This window comes from Spinacia oleracea, chromosome 2, assembly GCF_020520425.1.
Source record: "Spinacia oleracea cultivar Varoflay chromosome 2, BTI_SOV_V1, whole genome shotgun sequence".
NCBI classification, from domain to species: Eukaryota; Viridiplantae; Streptophyta; class Magnoliopsida; order Caryophyllales; family Amaranthaceae; genus Spinacia; species Spinacia oleracea.
In genome coordinates this window covers 91,319,766-91,325,443 of record NC_079488.1, presented here as the reverse complement: position 1 = coordinate 91,325,443, position 5,678 = coordinate 91,319,766, and the positions used below count along the sequence as shown (strand labels likewise).

Sequence of the window (5,678 nt, the reverse complement as noted above, 5' to 3'; positions counted from 1 at the left end):
ATAACGTTGAAGAAACAAATACTCTGTAAGAATATAATTGAGAACTAAGAGATCTGTTATAACCAAGCACTGTTCACTTAAGTCATACTAAACAAAACTCAACCCCGCACATAAGACACCAAGTATAAATACCAAAAATTTTAATAAAACTAGAGGCCGGTTCTTTGAAACAGTCGGTCTCTTAAAAGTTTGAATAACAAACCAGCTTTAAAATTCAATTTAAATCTAAGAGACCAGTTATTCAAACACATGGTATCTTAATTTGAATTATTTATTTCACCACCCACGTAAACCCATAGAAAATAATTGTACTCCATCAGTTTTCGAATATTAGTCCCTTTTGGAATCTTGACACTATTCACAAGTGAAGAGAATCTTCTAATTTCTTTTCAATCGTATTTCAAAACATATTCATGTGAGATCTTATTTTGTTCGTCTTAATATGTAGTTTAACAATATCAAATTTTTATATTTTTCTAACATAAGTACTTGGAGATAATTACGTTTAAATATTAGTTGAAATGAGTTGAAATGTCAAAACATAACTAATATTTAAGACGGATGGAGGAATATTTTTGTAGGTACTTAATCGTAATATAATGCTACTTATTACTTTTAGAACAATACATTTTTTAAATTGTGCGTTGTGAACGATGGTAACACAACACCCTAAAAATCCTGGATATGCCGTTATTACCATCCCGCATTCCCGCTTAATATGAAAATTAAAATATAATCAAAACGGGCCAAAACCAGAGGGTTTTTTTTTTTTAGGGAAGCAAAACCAGAGTTCTCATTCTTCCTTTCTCTCCCCTTCTTGTTAACTGGTTAAGGTAGTGTTCTCTTCACCTGAATTTCACTTATCTTATCTTATCTTATTGGCCCTGAACTTATCTTATTTTATCTTATCTTATCTTATCTTATTGACCATTATCTTATCGTATCTGAACTTATTGACCCTTATCTTATCTTATCTTATCTTATTGACCCTTATCTTATCTTATTGACCATTATCTTATCTTATCTTATTGAAACTTATAGTATTACCTTATGTTATATTTACCTCACCTTATCTTATTTGATCTTATCTTATCTTATCTTATTGGCCCTGTACTTATCTTATTTTATCTTATCTTATCTTATTAGCCCTGAACTTATCTTATCTTATCTTATCTTATTGGCTCTTATTTTATTTTATTTTATCTTATCTTATCAGACCTGAAATAAGTGAAAATAAGGTGAATAGAACAGAGCCTTACTTTGATAAATTTTGTCAAAAATCACTTTGATACAGTCATAGAGACCTGCACTACCTAGCTTGCTACATCCTCTGCTTAATGACACTCTTGCTGGATATTTTACTAGTATGTACCCGTGTATTAGCACGGGATATTAATTACGGAGTAACGTAAGAATATTATTAGGAACCAAAATTACAAAGGGGGCTACAGAGTATAATTCTAAAAAGTATTACTCCCTCCGTTTTCTTTTTAATTAAGCCCTTATTTTTTTCATCAAAATCAAGGTACCCATTGAATTTAGGATATACAATTAGAAGTACTTCGTAGAAAATAAAATGTGTAATAATGACATGCATAAAGTAGTTTATGTGAGAGTAAAGTGGGGAACTCATTATAAAAATAATTCAGATATAGCTAGAGTACATGTTAGTATTTGGGTTGAGGAAAACAACTTTTGCGTATGATATACGAAGTAATATTATTACAGAGTAAAACCTTTATTCTACTGATATTACTCAATAGGTACATCAACATCATCCAAGAACTATAATATAAGAAAACATTTTTTATCCCCTATCTATCATAAGAATTAGAAAGTGCAATTAGTTTGTAGAATAGTCGCACCAATCATTTTCAAACGTGAAAAAATTCCTCATAATGATTATTAATTTATACTCAAGGATGTAAATATAAGAGACTATTCTTATATGCACGCGATGCGTGCGAAATTATATAAAAAACTTAAAATAGTATTATTACAACAAACCACAACAAATATTAGGCAAGAAAATATTCGCAAAGTTCATAAGACCAAAACATGAAGGTCATACTATAGGTTACTTTTGCAATCTAAGTTCATATTCAACTAATCACAACAATTACATCAATCAAAAAATCTGTTAGTGGCCAGCATCAGACCCTTGTGCATTACATTGTTGCAGGCCCTGATCCCCACCTTGCACCATCTTTAATGACAACTTGTTACCTTCCTTCTAGTAGCTGTTTAACATCCAATGATATCATCCTGGCTTCCTTCCTTCTTCCAATTCAGCTCCTTGGAGATAACTAAGTAGACCTTTATTTGATTGATTGTAGCAAATTTTGTGAAGTCAAAACAATGAAAACGTCAGGTCAAAAATATGACAATGTTAAACTCTCAAGCAGCTAGAAATTAAGATTTCAATTGTTTCAAGTGTCACCAAAACTTGATCGAGTGTCAAGGTGAGCAAGCACAAAAAAAAAACCCTATGAAGCTAGGTGGAGGCCAGAGGATGCTAAAAACTCAGTAGCTTTTTTATCCAATCAGAATCAAATGCCAAAAATGAAAGTTTGAGCAAAACCCTATTAAAATCTTCTTGAATAATGCCCAAATTAGGAGTATTAATCAAGATAGATTTACTGCAACATACACAGTGAAATACAGTAGGAGAACTCCCATTTTTAAGTTCATTTAGATGCTTCCTTCATGTATTGTCCTGAATTGTTAATAGGAGAAATAAATATAATTTTAGGCTTTTTTTTAATTGAATAGTAATCATGAATCCTAGAAATCAAGATATTAAACCAACTAATGAGTAACGGTCAAACACATTAAGTACACAACTGATATGATCACTCCTTACATGAGAAAACATCCAAACTTAGCATCAAAACTAATTGTAAGAACCAAAAGCTAAAAGGTTCAAGACAAAAATAAGGCCCAAAAGTTCTGGCATACAACAAACCACTAATTTAATATGGACAAAAAATATTGAAGGCCTCTAGGCTCCAAAGTCAACGCAACAAAGAATCCAGCTTACCGTGAAGGATGTTATGCAGAGATCCATTTGATGCAAACTCATAGGCAAGAATGCGTAGGTTGCCATCAACACAATAACCAAGCAATTCAACAAAATTGTCATGTTTTAGCCTTGAAACCATAGAAACCTGCAAACAGAAAAGTCAAATAAGCAGCTGAGCGTTAAGCAGATAAATACAGCAGGTATAAATTTTCAAAATGATTTCAGAAGTTCTGAACCTGAGCTAAAAACTCGGTATCTGGTTGTTTGCAACATCCAGTTTTTAAATTGCTGTTGCACGCCCATTTTAAGCACTCCCTCCTTGATAGCAGCGTCTGTGTTGAGCTTAAACGGGGCAGCACACGGTTAAACAACAACCAATTAGACGTCAAATTGAAGAGGAATAGCAGAACAAACGCAACAAAGTAAACCCAGAAAAAAATATTATCTTAAACTGACTGAACCGACTCGAGTTTTTACTAATTCGGATTCGGAACCTATTTAACTGCCAGTCTGCCACCAACAATTCAGAAAGATTTGGTATGTATATCACCATGAGTTGGCCAACCTACTTCTCCTACTATGATTTACATGTCAGGGTACCCAGCTTTGTTCAATGCCGACACTAAAATATAAAAATTGGCATCAAACACATTAGTGTAAGTCACAAATCCAAAGTTTGGAATAGTGATCAATAACAAAAAAAACACAATGCAAAAATTGTAGTTCTCTCACTATTCAGTTCAGTTCAATCAAGGGCTTATTTCAACCTAAAAACATTGTCCGAGCATAAACCCTAGCAGACAATCAGCTATTCTGTTGTATTGGATCTCAAATCACATCAAATTCACTTGTATCAGACAATCAGCTCTAATATGACACCGGTTTAAAGTTATCTTTGAATCTGAAGCCTGAAGTTTGTTGTTTGACACCACTACCACCTCCTAATGTGAGTTCATCTCATAATTCAAAATTGTTCAACAATTCCACAAATAAACATCAAATTCAATAAAAAAAAATAACCATTCTTGTAAAAAAATTACGTATACTCGGACCTTTCATAGGAGCCAAGCTCCAGACCCGTTCCCTGCACAAACCTCCATACTCCCATTCCCTGCATTCGCATCATCAACCGACCACCGTTGATTCATCATCATTGGGTACCTCAGTCCCAGCCAACCCTCTGATTTGAGGCCCCGTGAATCATGTATCCCAGCTAAACCTGATCGTTCAAAATCATCAAAATTTCAACATTTAGCAGAAAAATTGAACAAAACCCCCCTTCGAAAATCATTTTTCATTTTAAAAATCTCAAAAGTTAGTCATTTACCAATTATAAGAAGAACTTTCACGTGTCCATGGCCGTATGTTCTATAGAAAATCCAGGCACCATTCAAACGCATGATTCTTCAGCTAAAGAGAGAGAGAAAAACGCAGAAAATTCAAACATATCATCGATGATAATTCTGAGAAATCACACAACTTGATCGAAATCGAATTGAATTGAAGAAGCTAGGTCCATGATTTCAAGAATTCGTAACTTAATTTCAAAATTAAAACTTGTGATTTCAAACCCTAAAATGATAAAACCACATCTCAAAAATGCTAAACAAACACAATCAACAACAGTGAACCCAATAAAAAATCAGATTAAATTCCAACCAAAAAAACAAACAAAATGAAGCATTAATCTAGGAAATGAAAGAAGATAAAGAAAAGGGGAACAAACAAACCAACAGAAGAAGTAAATCCGAAGAATTTCGATTTCAAATTTGGGGAAAACAAATCAGGTGATTTGGGAGAGAGATTCAAAGGTTTCAATCAAATTACAGAAAATAAAGCTTACAATATTAACTGATTTCGCCACAGCTTCCTAGTCGTCGGAAAATCAGAGTTTCCGGTTTCCAATGTTGGTGAAGAAACAGCGGTGCATCTCCAATTTCTCCGTCGAATACAGAAATTAATTTCCAACCCCTATTAGTTCCGATCTTTGACCGCAATTTGATGAATATGCTTGAAATCGATATTCTTGAAGTTGGAATTTAAACATTGCAATGCAATTGAATAAGCAGAAATTTTCGGGTAGGGTTTACAAAATCCTGCCATTTAGGGGTGATTGATTGAGGGATATCCATTAACGATTGAATGAAGGGTGATTGAATGAGCAATTTAGGGGTGGTTGAAGGAAGGATTTCGAAATTCTGCAATTTAGGGGTGATTGAATGAGGGTTTTTGAATATTTGGAGAGAGATTCGAAGGGTTTGATTTTCTGAGTGTTTTCGGTTCAGAGTGTTTTCGGTTACTAATTGAATTGGGATAGCAGTTTTTTTTTAATTAATTTGTTTTTAATTACCAAGGCCTTAAGGGTGTAATGGATTATTTTAAGGTGGACAATTCTGTAAATTTAATGGGGGACACGAAAAGTTAATTTACAAAAACGACCTCTGCTTAATGACACTCTTGCTGGATATTTTACTAGTATGTGCCCGTGCATTAGCACGGGATATTAATTACGGAGTAACGTAAGAATATTATTAGGAACCAAAATTACAAAGGGGGCTACAGAGTATAATTCTAAAAAGTATTACTCCCTCCGTTTTCTTTTTAATTAAGCCCTTATTTTTTCATCAAAATCAAGGTACCCATTGAATTTAGGATA

At 33.4% G+C, this 5,678-nt stretch overlaps 1 long non-coding RNA gene across 1 annotated transcript; it reads right to left on the bottom strand.

Annotated features, from left to right (window-relative positions):
- Window positions 1–1,901: 1,901 nt before the first annotated feature.
- Window positions 1,902–5,417, bottom strand: LOC130467080 (uncharacterized). The gene is made up of 5 exons (XR_008927251.1): window positions 4,866–5,417; window positions 4,350–4,432; window positions 3,259–4,241; window positions 3,041–3,167; window positions 1,902–2,316 (listed from the first exon to the last, which is right to left on the bottom strand). It is a non-coding gene; the product is annotated as an uncharacterized lncRNA (long non-coding RNA).
- Window positions 5,418–5,678: the final 261 nt, after the last annotated feature.